Raw genomic sequence first — 22,604 nt, 5'->3', positions numbered from 1 at the left:
GTGTATGTTTTAGCCAAGGCACTGAAGCAAAAAGCTCTTTCTCAATCAAACATGACAAGTCCTCACAGCATTTTTGCTGGTGTAATGGCCAATCCAAGGAAAAACTCAAATCAGCTGAAGTATTTATAATACAAAATGTAGTTCTCTCCTTAACCATTAGCTGCTCAGAAACCAAAACATGACCAGAGCAGCAGAACAAACCTCTTTAAATGCACTCTTCAAACTGAGGCATGATGAAGAGGCAGGGCCTCATAGAAAGGATACATGCCCTTGTCCCTTCTGACCTGCATCACTGTAGTCCACACATCTGCAAGATTCTGTTTGCATGGAACTGATTCCGCCAAAGTCAATTTACTAAACTAAAACGCCAACAATCAAACAAAATAACCCAAACAAATTACACAGCAATTGAATGCATTTGCATGTAAGTAAAATAAGACATACAGAAACTATCAAGTAGAAAATACTTAATAATTTTCCTAAAACTTCTTTAAAATGTCTCCTCTTTCTTCCCAAACAAGCAGTACATTAGTAATTTTTGTTGCACAGGTTCCTCTCTCTACAGAGAAATTCTTTTCTTCCTTTTTAACTCCAAAGATTTCTTTGAATTTCACATGCATTTTCCTGGCTTTCTGCTAACATGGGTGACAACCAGAATAACATAAATAGGTTTCCTTTCAAAACATTTGTTTTAATTCATTTTGCTGACAGTATTTGTAATGTCATTTACTCTGGTAGAGATAGTAGCTCAGGTTTCTCAAGTTTTCAGTGTTACTTGTTAAGACAATACTAAATATGGAGGCTGATTTCATTGTTTTGGTTTTGTTTTTTTTTAAAAAGCTAGAGCTGGCATTTTATCTGTTTTTAGAAGTTTAGAAGCATACTTTATGAATTTAAATAAGATTGGTAAGGCATCTGCCCTTCAGTCCCCAGAATAAGCTACAATTGCTAGCATAATGCAATCAATTTACCAGTATTTATAATCTCACATAAGACTTAGCACCTCAAAATTAAACCACTAGACCATAAAATCCCAGAGCCAGAACAGGTCAGAAAGGAGAATGAACAAAATTAAAACGTCATCTAGTCAATTTTCCTTTTCCATGCAAGGACTAAGATCCCCATGGAGTAAGGGCCATAAGACCAATCAGTTGCCAAGTTACAGTTCTCCAAAGGCCTCACCACTCTTCAGAAAACAGGCCACATTTCTGAAGGCAAATGTGGTGGGAGACACTCTCCCAGGGTTTTGATAAATCATTTTTCAACAGAAAGAAAGACTGGTTTCCTCCTAAGCATTTTTTGAGATTATTTGGATTGTAGAGTTCTCAGCTTCAGGCCAAAAAGCATTCCTAAACACACATTTTACATGTCATCAGAAGCTCCACAAGACTAGGTTTGAGCCTGACCTTCCCAACAACACTCTCCCTTGAAATGAATTATTCAACTCGGGGCACAAAATTGACTGAGGAAACAGAAAGAACTAGCCACATCCTCTCTCCATCACTTAAAGTCTGAGATTCTGCATTTTCCTTACAATTGTGCTCAGATGTATGCATGGGGAGAAACCCTTCTCAGAGTAAAGTCAGCAAGTTACCCCAGCATGTACTGCACGCTGGAAACACTATTTTGGATGATTGCTGTTTCCAGGACAGCTATTCCATTCATTAAGCAGTACATATTATGTTGCATTAAGCCATAACCATTTTAGCTAACTCAATATGGTAAAAATTTAAAAAAGGCATAAAACTGAATATTAAAATAAAGGAGGTTTTCAATTCTTCCTCTTTTAAAATGAGAATATGAATGAAGGTTGGTTTGTCTATTTGCACCCAGGTTTCCCCCTCTATTCCTTGGCTGAGGCTCTGAACCTCTCCTACCACCTTCCACTTCCTCAGAGAGCAGAGAAATTATGAAGGCACTGTAAGATGAAGACCACATATAGAAAACCTGAATAAATGGAGCATAAATTTTTGTCTTTAAATAAATCAGTCCCTCAGAAGTTAAGTGTACCAATTATGTGGCTAACGTTAGGGCAACAAATTTTTCCTTGCCTTCCTATTGCCATATGCCTGTCATTTTTTTCCTACATTTTCCACTCACTGTTTCAAACATATGTTGCCACTTACATGCCAAGAAAGGAATCTCTGAATTACCCCCTTCAAGTATGATGGAATGGCAGACTGAATGGAGCCAGAGAGAGCACCATTAGCAGTTGTTCACACTTGTTTTCTCTTAACTTCCTCTTCTCCAAAGTTTATTCTTCCTATGCAAGGGGACATAGAACTATAAAGCCATCTATGACTCATGCTGCAAAATATATAGCTGCAGCCATGTACTGGAGAAGCAATTATTTACCTTTTTTTTTTTTTAAGGCTACCTTAAAGAGACCTTTCCTCCTTTCAGTTTCCAGATGGAAGATTCCTTTGTGAATCGCTTACCCAAGCATCAACACTGGTGATCCAACAGTCTTTTCATGTGAACTCACTGCTCAGTTTAGCAGTGGTTTGCAGTCTCTCTCCCTGCAACTCCTGCTTCCCAGGGTCAGCTTGGTCACACACTTCACAATTCCAGAGTAGTGCATCTCAAATAACATCTATAACACTACACATGCCCTTGTTTTTGTTGTCAAGAGAAGACCATGAAAAACTAAAATCACACAGATAATTCTTCAGAAAGGTGGGCAGAAAAAAAAAATATTAATACAGGGGAAAAAATGGATGAATCCACTAAAAGAGAAGTGAGCAGTTACCTTGGTATCATTAAACAGAAGTAAAGAGTCCATCGAGAAATACATTTTTTAAACAGGTTTAAAATAACCAAGCGTTTCCAAAAGGAATCACTCGATGACAAACGGCACAAAAGTAGATATGCTGGCCAGCTTCAAGAGAAGATTCATGTAATAAAAAATGTTACTAAACTAAACAGAATCAAAGTAAAACTTCATTATTTTCCTTTCAGCAGTGCTCTTGCACTGATTATCAGCATCACAATCACTACGTGACAATACTTGATCTTCTATTTTTCTGGTTTTGTTTTTAATTTCTTTGGTTGGTTGATTTCAGGTGCTTGGGTTGTTTTTTTCTCATTTGGTTAGGGGTTTTTTGATTGTTCATTTGTTTTTAATGTGAGGAGATGCAGACAGAGGTTTCCAAATGAAAAAAAGGGAACCAATGTCAGAAAATTACCTAAACTACATAATCAGAGACTACAGAATTACCTTTTACCTCCATTTAAAGTCTCAAGAGCATAATGAAACCAACAGAGATGCAGAGCCTGAAACCTGGTAATTTCTTAAGTTCGCAAAGCCACTGTTAGTTACTTAAAGACACAGGTTTATCCTAAGAATGGGAACTATCCAGCACATCTTACTTTTATTTACAGTTTTGTTATTGAGTGACTCTTCTTGGACATGCTAGGTTATTTTACCTGTTTTTTAAGCCTAATTTTCATCCCAGAGTTTGATGTTTGTTACTTCCAAGGTGTCCTATGAAACTGACTGCAATTCACGTAGATTTATGCTTTTCCTTACTCCTTACTTATTTCCGAGTAGTATTCAGGACTAATTCACAGAGGACAAAAAGCAAAAAGGCCATGTGGCAAGCTCCACAGTCAAAAAGAGAAATCCTACAGGCTGATGCTTCCCTACCAAAACCTGCAGGGTGTTTGTGGTGGTGTTTTCCTTAACACATCAGTCACATGTATATTTAGTTTCCCAAATTAACTAGTAATCCTTTGTCCCAATGTCTGCTCCCCCACTGGTATAAATATCACTGGGAGACTGAAACAGAAAGATGCCTACATGAATAACTATCAGGGAGAAAATGTCACATAGGCTCACCCCCCACCCAACCCTCTCCTCTCTACTTTTCTAAACAGAACTGCTAATAAGTAAAAGAAAAGCAAGTTGGTAGGATGCTAAACATCAGCTATTGCCCATCCAATGGATAACAGCTGAAACTTGCATTCATCAAAAACTTGCATATTAGCTTTATTAAGTCTACTGAGTGCTCATCCACACTCTGTAATGGGTATGCACTTCAAAAAAACCCAAAGAATTACACTGTGACTGGACAAAAATACAAGGAAGTTTTAAATTCTGCTGTATATGCCTTGCTTTTCACTTGAGGATCTTCAGTACTATACACAACCCTGTCCCAGTGGTTCTTGAAGGATCAAGGAGAGTATTTTGAGACCAACACTTCTAAAATCAGTATCTTGTTTCAAGATTTTTATGGGAGTACTGTCCATCTGAAACTGATGTGGTGAAGAACTGGGGGGATTCTGTAAAATGACCAAATCCAATTTTTTATTTCTAAGGATATGTTGGGACAGGCACAATAACAAAAAACTTGTCAAACAGCTCTCACTCTTCAAGAAATATGCCTCAAAAGCAAAGTCAATATTGATGGATTACTCATACTGGAGCCTAATTTAGTCTGGGAGTAGCACAAGAGGGAAGAGATAAACAAAACCCATGGCCTTGGGTTCAGCATTTTCCCTGAAAAACACCTTCCAGCCTCAAAGGTACACACACCCAGAGACTGACTAGCAGCTTTAATTTGAAAGTTCAGTACAATTTGACCCTGAAGCCACATATAAAAACTGCATTAAGACAACACAGGAAATCACATGTAGATCATCATAACATAAAGCTCAGATTTTTTAATGTAGGGGTTTTGTTTGGTTTTTGTTTTTTTAATGTGGTCTCATTTCCCTCAGAGTAAGGACTTACCTGTTCATTTAATTTGGTTTATGAAATCCAGGTTCATTAAAACTAGACTGAGATCACAAAAAATACCAAGACAATCAATAAAAGACCAAACTTTGGTATCACTTTCATGTAGCTTGAGAATTATAAGCTCTATATTATACCTTTCACAAAAAAAGTTCTTATTAAAAACCAGATCAGTTCTGAACTGGACAAATTAAAATCACCAGACATATTTTGCACATATGGTCCTTAACAAGTGAATAACTCTAAAAAGTACTTAAATTAGCTTAGAAAGACAAACTTAATATTCCATAACCAAAAAAATAATTATTTCCAGTATTTTTAAATGGATCATTTTCCAATAAATTAAAACCACAGACTGGGTGGAAATTGGTCTACCTCCTTTGAATTCATTAACAACAGGAATTATACCACATGAAAGTTCAGCAAATCAGTCTATAAATATATCCATAAAACTCTTCTGGTTCTTTCTGTTTGTTTCAATACATTTACGTGCATTTACAGAAAGATGATGAACTCATTAAACCAATTTAAAATCTTATTTTCTTTAGCTACACTTTTCCCAAGTGAATCCTATCCCCAGGCTATTATTTCACTTCACAGCTGCTGATAGAATGGTTAGGAAATGGTTAAGTCTGCAAGATTATGTCTTCCATATGCAACTACCATTCAGCATCCCACCCTAAGGGTACAATCAACCAATAAAGGCTTTGTTCTGATTATGTAATGCATGTATTTGATATCCCACTTGAGACCTCTGTTGGATGTAAAGACAGCTATAGCCTAGTGACTTTGCAAATAAGATGATGTAATATTTCTTTGGAAGTAACAAAACATCTGAGCATGCTCACAGAATTCAGAAGCCCAAGCACTTTTCAGTCTGAACCACTCAGCCGCTTGAGAGCTGTGTCCCCCTTCATGGTTTGCTTGCTCTGTAGCACTTACAAACTTTCTGACACCCAGAACAGAATCACAATTTTGTTCCCAACTAGTCACACAAAAAACCACACAGAACAACCCAACTTCATTTGAATTTACAGGTTCTCAAAAAATGGAACAAAATTCTCTCACAAATTGCATTTATGAACAAGAAAGAAAAAATGTTTTCTTTAAGCAACTTTATAAAATGCATATGCCCAAAAGGCAGCAGCCAAAAGAATACCGAAGAGATCTGTGCAATTCCTAAGAGAGAAACAAGATGTGGAATTCCAGCTTGTACCAATACACCCATAGCTTAAGAGTTGTGAAAGTGTTTAACTTAGGATTTGCATTCAAATGTTGCACACGGTACATTCCTGGTATGTTCATTGTTCATCAAAGTGGAAACAGTAATAGCCTATAAATGTCATAAAACCATGCACACAAACATACACTTTAAAAGAACTGTCACCTGATGGGATTTTAGATATAGCAGCTTTCATAGTTCAAGTCAATGAAGAAGTGGTTTTAAAAGAGAAGAAAAGTTTAGTGAAAGTAAAATATTCAAATATTCACCAGAAAAATGACACACCAAAACAATAAGGTTCTATTATAAAATCACTGTCACTTAAGAAATTAGTATGAGAGAGATGGAACAATGTCGGGGTCAGAAGAACAAAGACAAAAAAATCAAAGCCAAAACTCTACCAGAAAACAAAGTGAACATTTTTCTTCATTATGAAAGATGTGACCATTTTCTCTGTCCTCAATGCCATGCAATTGACAGTAAGAAGTTGGTCCTATTTGAAACACAAGGTTTCTAAGATAATTCCATGCAGAAATGCAATATCCAGGCATTCCCCTTTCTAAGCTGAGATTAATGTCAAAGTGAAAAGCATTTGAGATTTTGTGCAGACCACTTCCTGATTCTGGACCTCTTCCCTGTCCCATTGATCTCCCTCAGGGAACCAAAGTGCAATCGATGAGGCCTCCCTGCATTCCAGTACAAATGCTAAAAATGCCTCTAACCATTCCTTCCCAGTCACTCCATTGGACATTGGCATCTTCACACAGCCCTCCCTCCACCTTCCAATAACCCACTAATGGATTTTCTTTTTCCAACATGACAAACTGGAACCTCACCTGACCAACATTAGCCTCTTTTATTGGTTTTGGCTCCTAGATGCACACAAAAACCAGAGAGAGGAACAGAATAGCACAAGAAGAGAAAAAAACTTGTTAATAGCTGGTACAGTAGTTAAAGAAAAAAAAATACCGAACAACTTCACAAAGTGATTTGGTCTCTCTGTTATACTGCAGCTATGAAAATAAACAAATTATTGTACTTGCAAAAGATTCACAAATGTGATTCCCCATTTCTTTTTGTATTACCTATGTTAATGCTATTCCCTGAAGTCTGTTGGAATTTACTACCAAAAAAGGGCAGCTTTGCTGCTTTTAGTAAGTACCTAAAATAGAGAAAATGCTTCCAAGAAAGCCCAACATCAAAGCAAAAGTAATGAGTTTGACTAAATGACCCAAATTCTATGACATCAATACACGTGGAACATAGACCAGGACATTATCTAAAGCTAAGGTATCACAAACAGCCTTCAGTCATTCATTCTAAATATTAACTAGCTGAAAGAAGTCAAAATCCATTAGAACCATCGTTCACTGAAGTTCACACACACCCAGAACTCCTTTGTGCAAAAGTGCCTAAACTTTTCAGAGTGATTCCCAACAGATCTGGAGACACTTCAGAATTCCCTCTGACTCAGACCCTGCTCTCCACGAGCAAAGCCACAATCAGGGTTTCCACAAGCCCCTGAGCTATGTGTGTTTCTGCTCCAGGGATACCTATGCCTACCACAACTGCTCCAAGAACTGCAACCATCTGTCACACTGACTGCTGAGAAAAATATACTTAGCAACATTTCTGGGCATGACTTGCTTTGATTTACATACACACAGATAGCTAAAAGTTAAGGCTCCACTTAGGTTCCCAAGCCCCAAGGTCAAAGCAATTTTATAGCTCTCAAAGTGTTTATTCTTGTCAAGCTCTGTATAACCTTATGTCACTCTGGACACATCTTGGGCTTCTAGCAAAATAACTCCTCCTATTTTGGTAGTGCTGGATTCATGTATGCTGCTGCTCAGCAGCAATATCAAGGACTGATTTGTTTTACGTGAGAATAGCCTCTGCCCATCTACTATATTTGAAATAAAAACAAAGTCAGAAAAATAGAGTGAAACAGAAAAGAACTAACAAACTTCATGTGCTCCAAACTTGAATCAAACTAAGAGGTCATGCACAACTGGATCTGGATTTAACCAGTAGAACATACATTAGGAATTCAAAAATATACTTGTTTTTTGCTGCTTTCTAGTTCTAGGCCTCTGTCTATTGTAAATGGAATAGAGACATTTCCGTATCATTTTAAAAGCTAAACACAAAAAGGCTGCATAAGTACTATCATAAGTACTGCATTAAAATAACTAGAACCACTTTTCTCCTCTGTCCTTACTACTGGCTAGAGTTATGCACAAATATTTACTTATTATATAGTTCTGTATTTACTGGAGAGGGGGCAGGGGCAGGGGGTAAATAACCCGAAGATCTACAGATTTACGGTGCTTAAATCTTCTGTAGAGTCACCTAAAAGTACTAAAATCAATGCTCTTCTGTTGAATCCATTTAAGAAATTAGCTTATTTTTTCTTGAGTAATAGTACAGTCTGCTTATAAGATAAATTATCAGCAATTATCAAATGTACTATGTGATATCATAGCAGAATATGCCATTACTGATTTCACTTACAAGAAACTATATCACTACTAGAGCCCAACACATGGCTCTCTTTAATCAATTCTATGCAGTTCATCCTGACTACACTCTTTATAAGTGCAATTTGTATGGACTGTAAGTATCTTTCATCTAATTAATACTAATCTTCGTATTAGAAGCTCCTGAGTTCACTGGCCAGAGCAAACAGAAGACAGAAATTGTGCTCTCTCAAAATTCTTTCAATCAAGTTACGCAGGGGAAACAATGTTAAAAGGTACAGAAGCTTCTTCCTTACAACTAAAAATAGGTAGCTGAACAAAACAGGTTAAAAATAAAGTACTCAACAACTAAAAATTCTCCACAAAATAAAGCAGACTACAAAGCAGTGGGAAAGGTTGCAAGGAAGACTGTTTAAAGAGCGTAAGATTTTAGGGACTAAAAGAAAATTTTGACTTTCCTTCAGGTGCTGGAAGAGAATTTCCTTAAACCACTTTTTTTTGTGCTTTAGTTCAGTTTTCAAGCATGAAGCAAGCTGTAGGCTATTCAAGCATTTAGTTCATCTCCTAGAAGACTTTCTTAGTAAGTCCATCCTGTTGACATAACACCCGAGACATGAGATCAATAAAAGTGTTCCCAGATAATGACACAACTTCAATATTGCTGAGTTAAAAGTAATGGCTCTTAAGGCTGATATGTCTCATGCCAGCTGCTGTAAAAAAGCCAAATTAATACCCTTTTGTATTTGTTCTCCTTCCTCACTCCAGGGTTCTGTAAAATTTTTGTTGCAGACTCTGGAGCTGTGGAGTGTCTGAGTCTGCTAAATACATTTCCCCAAGCCCAAGAGACTCCTTGAACAGTACCTGCTGTGGGCAAGACTAACACAAAGAGCTACATGTGACTATACCCTAGGAGGTCAAGAAATCCTGTAAATACTTTTCCAGACCAGAGAACTGAACCGCACAACTAAGTCACATTTCTAAACTATGAATCCATCAGATAGCTCAGCAATTCTGAATCCCAAAGGGATCAAAGTTTTATGAGCTACATTACATCCCTAGGAATCCACAATCTAAAACAGCCTGTATAGGATCCATTTGCCTCTGCGTTATTTCAACACATATTCCTTGAACAGGTACCAAAATCACCAATAACTTGAAGCATTGTGCTTTAAACAGGAACTAACATATAGCTACTGAAATTACAGAGAATAAGATAAGCCTTTTTGAATGTATTTCTTACCAGGAATCCTAAGGGGGGGTTTATCAGGGCAGAAAATATGTCTGGTATCACACAGATTTTGTAACATAGATGCAGCATCTTAAGACCCAAAGAAAGGCCTCCAGGCCCAAGAGCATGTTTGTGTTTTACTCTGCTAATGCAGGCAGCCCAATAAAAAGTACTTTCTCTCTTTGCAAATTTTACCTTCCTTAGCATCCACAGTCATTCTTCTACAGCCTTACTCCCTTTTAAAAAAGCTCTTTAACAGCTCTGTTTTCACTTGGTTAAGCAGTAGGAGGCAAGAGAAGCCTGTTCAACAGAATTATAACAATGACATGTAGACTTCACAGATACATTTTAATTCTGGATTCTCTCTACTTAACCACCAAAAAAGAAAATAAAGCATAACAGCTTTGCACTCCACTTTGCATAAAATCAATGGCACCAATGAGCCTTCTTCCAGTTCTGATGCTGCACTCAAGCCCACACTCACCTAACTGTGTGCCTGACAGGCTTGTGCTCCTGAAGTAGTCAATGGCCTCCTGTCAATGGCCTCCTGTCAATGGCCTCTGGAGGCTCCTGTAAACCTGCAGCTCCCAAGAAATGCAATGAATGCCAAATCCCTTCTACCTGTGTACTAGGCTTTGCCCTCCAAGCCATTGGTGGAACACCTCACCGAGCAACAAGTGCAGGAACAAGAGATGTGAAAGGAAAAGCATAAGGGAAGACATGGTGCATGACAGGGAGGAGCTGAAAGAGCCTGCAATAACTTGATCTACTTTTTCACTTCATATCATCAAAGCTTTGAAAGAAACATCCTCCACTGGCACCATGTTCAATTCATGGCAGTGTGAAAAGCTGAGTCAACAAACCTGCACAGTTTTTATTCAAACAAGAATTACACTGCTCTGAAAAGGAGTTGATCACTTTGAATAAAATGACTGAAGTCACAGCTTAGATTAATACATAAAAAAAAGAGACAGGGATTCCTGTGGAATCAGACTTGAAGCTCAAAATGTTTCAGCCATACCACTTCCCTGAAGTTCTACAAAAAGAATCTTGCTTTGACTGAATTCAAAGGAAATGGATAAAGAAAAGTAGTACAGTGCCATTTTTTTCTGCTATCTAGTGACTAAAGGCAGACATTTAAAATATGTTCTACTTTCAAGCCTGTTTACAGACATGAAACTGAGCACCTTCCAAGGTCCTAAGTCTTCACAGGATTACAATTCACTTTTGCTATTGCATTAATACTGAAATGACTGTCGTGCCTCCAGAAATAGCCCAACTAGACAGGCATACTTGTGGGTGGGGGTGGGCTGATAAAAAAATCTCTCTGCAGAACCCATCACAAACAAAACAAACCTCCGACCCCAAACTTCTTAAAATACACTCTTGTACAGAACTTTCATGAACTAAAGAACATTATCTCATTTTATCACAGAGGAAAGATTACTTGGCTATATATGTATGGTTTATATAGAGTAGGGGAAGGCATACAAATTAAATTCTATCCATCCTTGTTCATGATAAACTCTGCCATGCAAAAAGTTGTCTTTTTCATAAAAAATTCCCTGAGTCCCATATACAAAATAAAGCCATCTCACAAGCAGATATGAAGCACTTGCAAGTTCTCCTTAGAAGCCATTAATAGTTGAGAGGTGCAGTCATCAACTTCAACATAAAGGAATCTAATTATCCATAATAGTTGGCTAGGAATTTTATTTGTATCTGCAAAAAGAAAGGGAGAATAATGGAATCTGTAAACAATAGGAGAGTTTGAAAAAATATTTCTCCCTGCTGCCAAAAAAAATTAAAACCACAGAGTAATGGAGATATGAATCTATTTCCACCCATGGTCCATAGTAAAAGACACATTAATCTGAAGAATGTTATCTTTAGAACTTGCCCCTGCTTCTATCCCTTGCCTTCCACATGCATTTATCAGTTGTCAGTACATTTCAGACTGTAAATAAGCCATAATAACCTCCAAATTTCTCTTTGCAATACTCAAAAATTAGTCTATACATTAGGATATGAAACTCTAAAACACTTTATGGATGAAATCTAAGAGATCATCAAACATAATGCTAGGAGAAACAACAAAGATAGATTATTAGCATCCTTCAAAACTTTTCTACTTTAAGAAATAATTAGAGTGAATCTTCTTCCACTGAGTAATGTCCAAACTCCCACGGATTTCAGAGACAAGGCTGAGCACACAGTGGAGAAAAATCCTTGAAGTCACATGAGTTATTAAAACATTAAATATCAGCTCCCATTTATGCAAGGCAATAAAATTCAGCTTGTCAACTCTGCGTACGTTTCAGTTCTCCGGGTATCACATTCAAAACTTAAGCAGATCACCTCCAAAAAAGCAAACTGTTCTAAGTAATGTAAAATACTAATAAAAGCTTTGACAGCATTTGTACTTCAGTAGATGTTTATTTTTGGAATATGAAAGTAACCTAAAGATTTAGACCCTAGGGAGAATTTCAGAAGCCTCAAGCTTCAACAATATCTACATGAAGTAAATGTGACCAAGAGCCTGATTCAGCCAAACATTTCAATATATCATTAAAATCAGACTTCTGCTGAAGTCCTTTCCTTTTTCAACAAAAATACACAGGGCAATGTTTTAAGTGCTTTGTTGAACTCAGGCCCAAGTTCTAATTTCCTTTATTTATCTTAGATACAAAATGGCCAAAGGAAGGGGTCAAATGCTGCAATAGATAGGTTGTGGGTTTAAGGACACTGGAACTGCTGCTATGAAACGCCATGGGAAGAAAAAGAGAAGTTTAACAATGGAAGTAACAGGAGGAATTCAGATAGTTTAAGATAAAGCCTAAACAACTGCCTCAAAGTCTTCTAGCTTATTTGTCCTATCTTCCTCTGGCCTCATATAATCTTCCATCTTCCCAGCTTCTATTTTTCTAAAGTAAAATCTTGAAAGATTTTGTAGGCACAAAGAACAATACAAAACGATAAGCAGCAACTAGAAAAAAGTCCCTGCAAGCAACTGCAGAGAGCAGCCCTGCACTGACAGGAGATGCACCAATGATTTAATTAGATTTTCTTTTGGTCTCCAATTTCTACAAATCCACAATCTACAAATCAACTTTTGCTGTCACAATACTTGCAAATGCACCAATTCTGTGCAAAACTATGTGTAGTAACTAAGGAAACAAAATTCATTTTCAAGGAGCAATGGAGGATAAGACAGGCATAGCTGCCTGCCCAAAGGCTTTTTTTCCCTCTTCAGTGTAGTTCACCAGTGCCAGGATTCCACCTACAGATACTGAAAGAAACTGTAAAAATGCAGTAAAGGAAGGCTCCTTTGCAACTCAATTCATTGCCTCAGATAAAAATGATTTTTTCATGTTATAGTAGTCCAGAACTTGGAATTTTTAATAAAATATCCAAGCCCCTAACAGGGCTTGGGTAGCACTGCACAATGTCCTTTAAGTCATAATATAAAAGAAGGAAGTCAGGTCATTATACACTCAGCTGATGCTCTTTGATAAAGCTGGTTTGCAGAAGGTCACAGATGTGCACTTTTGTATTGCAGAGAGGAATTAAGAAACGAGGAGTTTGTATTTTGGCCATCCCCAGATGTAAACACAGACTTATAAACAGAAGGACTTGCATTCTCTATTCCCTGTTCCCAGACTACCAATAAACTTATCACCAGCACTATCTGAGTTGTGTTCCTTGGAACTCCAGAATAGAACTAGATTGTGAGGATGAATTTTTGATTACCAGCTTTTGACAAGTCCTCTTCTTCAAAGCTGCTTATGGCCTAAAACAACTTTTTCATGTGGTAGAACAAAAATTTTCATATAGACTACAGAAACAGGGTGTGTGCAGGTGAAGGGAAAGTTGCAAAAAAACCAAAACAATTGCAAAGGGAAGGGAAGAAAAAAAAAAAAACCAAACCCAGGACAGAAACAGTAGTTTTCACCTCCAAGGATTTATATATTTATGCTCGCATAGATACATGTAAAAAAAAGATGCATTCACATTTAACTCCTACTGACCTTGCACTGAATAACTCCCCTAACTCCTCCTGCAAATCAGAAGGGGGTACAGCAGTACCTCCACAGCCTGCCCTTAGCACCTTGCACCTTCAGTTGTCCTGCCATTTTAAACAGTCCCAGCAGAAAGGCTGAGTTTGTAGCTGAAGATATTTCCCATACCAAGGTCACCTACATGAGCTTGTATTTCAAATGACCCACATTGGCATAATGCTTTTGATAAAATCTAGACAAACTATTAGCCTCAAAAACATTAGCCAAGGAACTGAATAGGCCAGTATCGGCTAAAGGACAGGTTATTTTGCTTCTGTTTGGATTTGATTATTAACTCTCCCTAGAACAGCAAATGAAATATTATCCTGGTCTGTCCATTGGTATATTCAAATAAGATGTTTTCTATCTCCAAAACCTTTTGGGAAGGGTTAGTATTAAATAATCTGAAAGTCTTCTGACAAGATACCCAAATCAGAACTTGCTCAGAAACTTACAAAGAGGACACAGCAAGATCACTCATGCAAATAAGCAGCAGAGTTCCAAGGAAGTCTTTACTCAGTAACCATGCAAGGGGTTGCCCGGAATTTGTCAACTAAACAATAAGTACCTTTTTCAGGCTATACTCAGGGTAAATATATGCAAGATAGCTAGAAGATGTCTGTCTTGTTAATGAAATGCAAACATCTTAATCACCACTTGTCTTCATACCTACAGACAACACCCCCAAATAAGTAACTTGCCTCAGTGTTAGCATTATGTTCAATATGACAAAACACACTAAAGGCAGGCAGAGAATGGCTTAAGCTACAGAGATGAAGATTAATATTCAAATGCTGCAAATAAATTAATTGTGGATGCACCTACTACTTCAATACTGTAGAAAGCCTTTCAATGGTCTGATTTACACACCAACATAAAAGGAGTTTGTTTCACTGACTCCTGTTATCCCTTAGTGGATTTTCAATAACAAATTTTGTACCTAATTCCAGTATTTCTTTCTTGTGTCAAGAGCATTGATTCAGGGTGTACACTAAAGGACAGGGAATACAAGAGATACGGTTTAAGTTCTTCAATCTAAATCCTATTTTTTGGCTTTCTGCCTCTTTCCTAAATATTAAAACAAACAACTCATTTCTTCAAGACCTTCTTACTAAAAATAGTTGGTTGGACTGCTTAATTGTGTTAGCTGAAACACAAACATACAAAAAAGGAAAGGGGTTTGTAGAAAAAACATTGAAGAGAAAAAAAAAATCAGATTTCATCTGGCCTTCCCATCATCACTTAAGAGAATTGTTTTGTAGTTACATCATCAGGAAATAAAATACTATCCTCCAAGGACCCCGACTCTTTACAGAAGGAAAAAAAAAGGAAGGCTCAAAGTTCATATCCCCCCTCAGAGGAGTTCAGCTAAAGTTGCATTTTTTGTCATAATAAAATTAAAAGAAAAAAACCCATCCAACAGAAAAAGCTCCCTTAGAACAACTAATTAAACAAGATGGCTTGGAATTTAGATTTTCCGTTTTCGAACCCTAGGCTGCGGGACTAAGTGGAAAACATTGTACTTAATCAGTAACAACCTAAAATGACTTTATTATCAGTGCTAGAGAGGAACTGCCCTAACCCAAACCTTCCGCACATTCTTCTTGGCCCTGAGCTGGAGGACAAACGCAATGTTTCACACAGCGCGGGGCTCGGCCGGAGCCAGCGCCTGCTGCCGAGCTGCCAAGGGCCAGCCCGGCTGCCCAGGGCCGAGCCCCGCTGCCCAGAGGGGGGCCGGGACAAGTTGCCCAGAGGGGGCTGAGGTGCCCAGTTGCCCAGCGGCAGCCAGGCCAGGCTGTCCAGAAGTGGCGGGGCAGAGTTGCCCAGAGGTGGCTGAGTTGCCCACAGGTAGCCGAGCCGAGCTGCCCAGAGATGGCCGGGCCAGTTGCCCAGAGGTGGCCAAGCTCAGGTGCCCGGCGGTGGCCGAGCCCAGCGGCCCACAGGCGGCCGAGGTGCCCCGCTGGCCGGCGGCGGCCGATGCTCCCGGGCAGCGGGCGCAGCGGAGCGCACCGGGCAGCGCGGCGGGGCTGCACCGCGCCTTATATGGCGAGGCGCTGACGTAATGGTGCATAGGCTCGGGCCGCCCGCGCGCCCATCCCTCATTGTTCCGCGGGAGCGCTGGGATAGCGCTGGGATAGCGCTGGAATGCTCGCAGCAGCCCCGATGGCATCGCGCAGCGCCCCGCAGCACCGCCTCAGCCGGGATTGCTATAGCCCGCCAGCGCAAGGTAAGGCACAGGGTGGGAAGCAAGCTTCCTCTGGCAAGCACTGGCGCTTCTGGCTTTTTCCTGCTGAGATACCTTTTTTTAAAAAGTCACTTCCAAAAGAAAAAAAAAGGAGGGGTGAGGAACTGGGAAACAATGAAATACCCCAAAACAGCACCAGGAGATCTAGAAGATGTCTGGTGAATCATATATAGGATGACTATTTCAAGCGTTAAAAACTGTCTTTAAAACAATTCCTGCAGAGGCAACAGACGAGGAATTAATGTAACATTAAAAAAGGAGAGAGTTATGAATTACACACACTTTCCAAATGGTCGGATAAAATCATGACTGCATTTAAAGCAGTGGAAGGAGTCCAACAGTATTGTAATATATTAGGTAGAGCTACTGCCTCTCTTTCTGCTGCATTTACATGCATATGCTATATATTAGTAGACATGTACACACACATGGCTCTAAGCATTAACTATCCTTTTGAACAACTTCTACTGTAGTTTTCAGAGGGATGTATAAATTTCCACATACATTACTTTGCAATAAGATTATGCTATGTCTAAAAGAAAGAATTGCAACTAGTTTAATTACTAACAAACTTTTCAACTCATACACACTGCTTCCCTCTTCTGTGTCTTGCGTGCAAGTGTCAAATCACAAGAGGGCAGAACTGTCAGATTTTTATGAAAAAAACTTTTAATCCTGGTCAAACAGATGAGGAGTGTGAGGATCAGAAAGCACACTGCTCTCTTCAAGGCTTATTCTGCAAGGTGTTCAACAGTATTGCAGCTATGAACTCCAGGACACAGGGAATGATAAACAGCTCTGAGGAGGCACAAAGCACCTTGGAAGATTAGACTTCAGTGTGTTTATAATTCACACCTGACTGTCCTCCCCGTTAATTAAGGACCAAACCCTGTCAAATCTTTGTTCATAGGAGCAACTGCAATTAAGTTAATTGTACTGTCCTACTTGCAAACTAGAACTACTGAGCACTGCTCTGCAGTGTTCTATGTGTAATTTAAAATGTTAGAAAAGTTAGACCTTAACACCTTGAATTTTGAACTCTTCTTACGAGTAAAACATATTTTTGAGTCTTGAGTCTCCTTTTCCTTAGTACAAAAAAAAAAAAGCAATTTTAGGAGAGATGTAAGGGTTATTTTTTCCATTTATTTGATGTTTTAAATCCTGCAAAATCTTTGTTCAGTTACATATTTAGGAAAAATCAAAGCTGGTACTAACAGATGCATTGTTGTAGTATCATGCATACACGGATTTAAAGGATGAGCCAAAATATCTTGTGTGAAATTTTTCATAACTTTTTTTTTGGTTTAAACATGGAGAAAATAGGAAGCAGTTATTTTCAACATGCTTCTAAAAATGTAAAGAGAAATTTCATTTCAAATATAATTCAGGTATTTGTGTATTATTAACCTGGCAATCAGATAACAGTCACATCCACGTTTCCAACATATTCTTTTTTGTAACAAGGAAGTTTATACCTCTGTTGAGAGAATCAGGGAAGAGGGCACTGTATAGTGTATATATAGAATGAAAAGAATCCTAGCAACCAGAACAAATGTAATTTCACAGTACAAAAACAATACCCCGTATCAGTATCCTGAGCCCCTGAAAAAGTTTCCAGCTCACTATTCTGTCATATGTGCAGAGTCCTTGCAGTTTAAAAATGGTTACTTAGTTTTCTAAATATCCAGTGTCGAGTTATAAAGTAGAAAACTTAGCTACGTTGTGAACAGATGTGTTAGGAACCAAAGTTAAGTGACAGTCCTCAAAAAGAGTATCTTGAGTAGAAAGCATGAGCTGAAGAAGTCAAGAGACTACAATATGGCAAAGAAAAAATATTAACAGGAATGCTACGCATGCAATAAATTTGATAGAAGCACTAAGTAGAAAAAAGAAAAAAGTCCCCCCATAGGTAAGAGACCATTTAAATCCAGATCCAACAAAGAAGGGTGACTTCTATCACTGATTACTGCTTTAGCAGTATCTAAAATAGCATCTGTACTCTGAATACTGCTAGCCTAAAACAAATCATAACATCTATCAAAAGCCAGAACTCTACTTCTCATAGTCTGTCTTCCTCAGATTAAAAAGAAAACATTCTTCACTTAATACTTACAGAACCAATTTTGCTCTCATTTATACTGGTAAAACTCCAAGATAATTAGATGGAGGTATAATGATTAAACTGCCTCACTGCTGTTTCCCCCCCTCCATCTCTCTTTTACACTCCTTTATTAGATCAGATTTCTTAACATGTTTTGGGTATTAATTGATCGGTATTCCTAATTTTAAGTCATTAAAATGCTAGTTTCAATTAAAAGTAAAAGGACACAGTGAAAGAAAAGAATCATCACATAACTCAGTCTTAAACAATTGTATTTCTTCATCTAAAATTTTTATAGCAATTTTCACAACATCCAATGTGAAAACATTTTAAGAACAAATATATCCTCCAGAAATGAAAGTCAACTTCCTATCAAACTGCATTGACCCTTTGTTCCTTTCCCGTCACTTCCCTTTCCTCCACTGACAAACATCTGCTGACAGCAGAATTTTTAGAGATTTGATCCAGAATACAAGGGATAGTTTCTATTCCTCATCAGTAGTAGGAAAATCAAATTATTTCTTGATTTGTGCTGAGCAACAGAATTTTCATACTATTTACCTAATGCTATGATGAATTACCAATTTTGTACTTATCATGGCATTAAAAAAAAAAAGCCTGGTTTTATTCCTGGTGAGTTTTCCTTCTGTGGCAGATCTTAAAAAACTGCTACTTTTCTTCAGGAAAAATTCTTTACCACATGTAAACATGGCATGGGCAACTGAGCTACTACAGCTCCTCTGGACCTTTCCTACAAGCAGCTGTTCTCAAATCCCAAGTGTGGTACTACCTGAATAAAGTTCGTTAAAAAAGCAATTAAAATATCTAAGTCAGAAAAACCTAAGAGGTTTACAATGTAGGAAGACATATCTTTAAAAACCATTGTATATAATTGTTGTTCTGTCTCATTAATAGTTTCCCTCAACACTTTAGCTTGTCACCAAGTTGATTTGAACTTAGAACCTGTGTCATAGTAATAGTTTTTAATTGCTTAAAGTTTTTGTTTCATACTGAATATATTTTGCCATGGCACCCTTAGGGTTTAAGTTGAGCTTCTTGATGTAGTTGAAAGCTTGGTTAGTTCAACCATTCACTAAAATGTATTACTCAGCTCCAAGAAGGTAAAAAACCCTGCTGAAAAATTCTAAATATAGTGCCTAGTCTTGTGATTTAAGTGAAGTAATGGACACTTTGACTCTTAACACCTCTCAGTACCTTATGCTGATTTTGAGGTTTGCTGTGTTTTCTGTCAGCAAGACAAAAATCACTTTGACTGCATGTCCAGTGCACCTTGATGCTCCCGAAGTTCAGTAGCTGTGCTCACTCCCATGCACCAGTGGTGCCCTCTCAGGCAGTTACAGCTCATCCAGAGTGTTCACAATTTCTAGCAGAATGTACTTGAACATTTTCTGAGGCAGTCTGTACCCACCAGTTAAAAACAGAACGAAAAACACCTCCCAGACCAGTTCCTCAGCAGGGCTGATGTGATGTGAAGAGGTGAACGTTCATGCAAACAATGAATGCTGGCTGAACACCCAGCAACATCATCACAGAACCCTCCTTTAACAGCAATACTGGGGGTGAATGTTCAACCCAACCTTGCTACACAACTCAAAACCATAACCTTGGTCATTCAAGCTGATAAATGCATGGACTTCTTGCCTGTTGCAGAAGTCACGCCTGCTGCTGCAGCTCATTATGCACATGATGATGATGATGATGGTGTAACACAGCTGCTTGGCTTCAGCCTCAGGCTGGGCAGGTGACCACCAGAGAGTGGCTGCTGAGGCAAAGCAGCAGAATTTGAGCCATTCTGCTTCATGCTGCATCCTCAAAGCAGCTGAGAAACCAGAGCCTGCAACCACCATTGCTGATGCCCAAACTTCCCAAAGCTTTACAGACGTACATCAGGTAGGGCGCAAAGCTCTAGTGAACATGACTGAAAACGTGGATGGGAAAAATCCACTCCTGATAAGAAAAACACTCATCTTGCATACATGTCAGGGATGTGAAACAATACATCAGACTTCATTATCCTTTATAGATTTCCAAAGGCCTGGGAAGCAACACAAAAACTGCACTTAAATGATGGATAGAGTTCTTAAAATCTGTCTTAAACCTAATATTCAAAGCATTTTCTTTCAAATTCATTGCAGACAGCTGATTTAAAACTTTGTCTTTTTTTATGAGAGACACAAAGCTTATCTAGTGTTTGCATAGCAACTATCGCAATGACAGTGAGGGAATGAAGAAAAAATTTAAAAGTGAAATGAAGCAGCATGAAGCTACTACCATAAAAAACCCACATAAAACTGGCTGCTTAAAAATAGAAAGTAATGCACTCATAAAACTCACATTTTAATTACACATTGAATTTTAGCACATGGACAAAACTATCTAAGAGTTAAGTTAAAGCTGACTGAATTCTGTCAGCTTTCAATGGATTTAATCTTTTTTTGGTACAATTTATACAGCTTTCAGTGAGTAAGACTAATTATGAAGAAAATAATTTTAAAATTTTATCACATGTAAGTTCGGCCTACCTGAACCTAACATCACCTTTCACATTCCCAAACTTGATTCTATTCTACTTAGCCACAAAGAGGTTTCTCAGAAGAAGCCTAATAATTGCCACGGTTGTTTTTGTTTTCAACTTCAAAATGCTACCCCCTGGTCAAGCACATTGGCTTTTCTGAGGTGTACATTCTGTTACCAAAAATGTATCATACCAAAAAAAAAAAAGGAAAGTGATTTATATTGGTCACTTGAACCTGAGGGTGTAACAATGCCACATTGGGGGCAGCCAACCCCTAACCTAAATATCTGAAACTCAGTATTGGAACACACTAACCTGGATGTAGGAGGGCGTGGGAAAAAAAATGCAATGGTCAAGTGTTAATGCTTAAATCTGAAACATTTTTCTTAATTTGCAAAATACTTCTATATACTCTCTCATGTAAAGAGAAAAGTTCTTCTAATTAGCAGCCAAAGACTAAATTCCAAAACTAAACACCAAACTGTCTTCAATGAAAAGGCCACCAGGAACCTTGGCAGCACTAAAACCTCTAAAATCTGTGTTTCTAAAGACAGATCAGATGTAGAAATGAGCACGTTCATTTGCATGTGTATGAGTAAGCAGAGCAGGGGGATGAAAGCCTCTACAGCAAAGTCAGCAAGCACAGCATCACTCACGACAGGCCAATTCCTGATGACAAATAGCTGCCTCCGAGGCTGGTGCGGGGACGACACCAACCGGTGGAGAATGCTCATTAGGCTGCTGCTGAGAGATTCACACATTGCTTCCCTTTGGCAAAGCAGCAGGCAACAGCTGACAGGAATAGTCAAGCTTACACACCTTGCTAAACTATACAAAGGAGGAGGGAGGAGAATGTACCCTGGTGTACGAAGAAGCAGCCACTTTGGGAAGGATCTTCTTGCCCCTGCTTGGGTCCCTCCGGCCAGCTAGAGCTATACAGGATTACTGTCGTCTCTGTAAACAGCAACATTTCCTTATTTCTGTCAGGATTAACTGGGTGGGAGGAGTCAGAAATTGATACTGGTAACACTTTATAACTTGTAAATGACCCTCTCATATATCTAGATTAAAGCAGTTAACTAACAATTTGCAAGTTCTGCTAGAGAGAACTCTTATTTTCAGCATTTGAAACCACATTATAGATTAATGATAAAAGCTGAAATGTATTACATCAGAAACATACTGTACATGAAAGCATGCTACAGCTCCTTCAGTGACATCTGAAACAAGAAACTATAACCTGAATACCACAGACCATCAGCCAAGAGGCAAGGAAAGAGATCAAGTAGGGCACGTAGCGAAATAACGATACTGAGTTATAAATCAGTTTGGGCTACACTAACAAGGCACAGAATGTTCAACTGAATTCACAGTTCCTTAAAGAACAAGGGACTCAAGTCTTCATAAGAAGGCACAAGGGAAGCGTACATGCACGTGACCCTGCTCTTTCCTAAAAAAGCCTTTTCCTATGACAGTTTTTGAAAGGCAAAGAACACTAGAAAACAACTAAAGATGGAAAAAGTAAGTTAGTATCTCTCTTGGGTTTAGGACGACTGCTCAGACCAATTTAAAAAGAGTTTAAGAAATCATTGATCACAGAAATGCTAGAACTAGTTAAATCCACTTTTTTAATCCCAACAATTTAGGGTTTTTTCCCCTAGGAAATAGAGAAACATTAATTTTACAAAGCAAGGAAGTTACTCCAGCTGCTGAACACACATGCAAGTAGCTAAAAAACCCAAAACACCACAATCACCCTAAACATTGCTGTTGGCACTCTGAGTGGACATACGACTAAAGGATACAATTTCTTTTACTCTTAAGCAGGATATTTGATCTTTAACACGGTGAACAACCAAGGCTGCACAAAAATGGAAAAATCTTACTTCAACACATCATAATCAACAGACCTGTGAGTAAAAGATTTCTTCAGTAAACAGTTCATCACAGGTGAAGAAGCTACTTAAACTATCATTTGCTATTGAAGTGTGAATTAAAT

General features: G+C 38.3%; 2 protein-coding genes across 3 annotated transcripts in view; one reads left to right on the top strand and one right to left on the bottom strand.

The window, feature by feature from the left end:
- Window positions 1-22,604, bottom strand: part of CMSS1 (cms1 ribosomal small subunit homolog) — a 227,918-nt gene that overhangs the window by 172,301 nt on the left and 33,013 nt on the right. The window lies entirely within an intron of this gene.
- Window positions 1-22,604, top strand: part of FILIP1L (filamin A interacting protein 1 like) — a 192,929-nt gene that overhangs the window by 138,510 nt on the left and 31,815 nt on the right. The window contains exon 1 of one of the 2 annotated variants that reach the window (XM_036390330.2): window positions 15,850-15,950. The exons of the other annotated variant lie outside the window; for it this stretch is intronic. The gene's annotated coding sequence lies outside the window, so the exon portion shown is untranslated. Of the gene's footprint in view, window positions 1-15,849; window positions 15,951-22,604 lie in introns of those variants that run through there. 2 annotated transcript variants of the gene reach the window in all.

Source organism: Molothrus ater, chromosome 2, assembly GCF_012460135.2.
Source record: "Molothrus ater isolate BHLD 08-10-18 breed brown headed cowbird chromosome 2, BPBGC_Mater_1.1, whole genome shotgun sequence".
Taxonomy (NCBI): domain Eukaryota; kingdom Metazoa; phylum Chordata; class Aves; order Passeriformes; family Icteridae; genus Molothrus; species Molothrus ater.
This window is presented reverse-complemented; position numbering and strand designations above follow the sequence as displayed.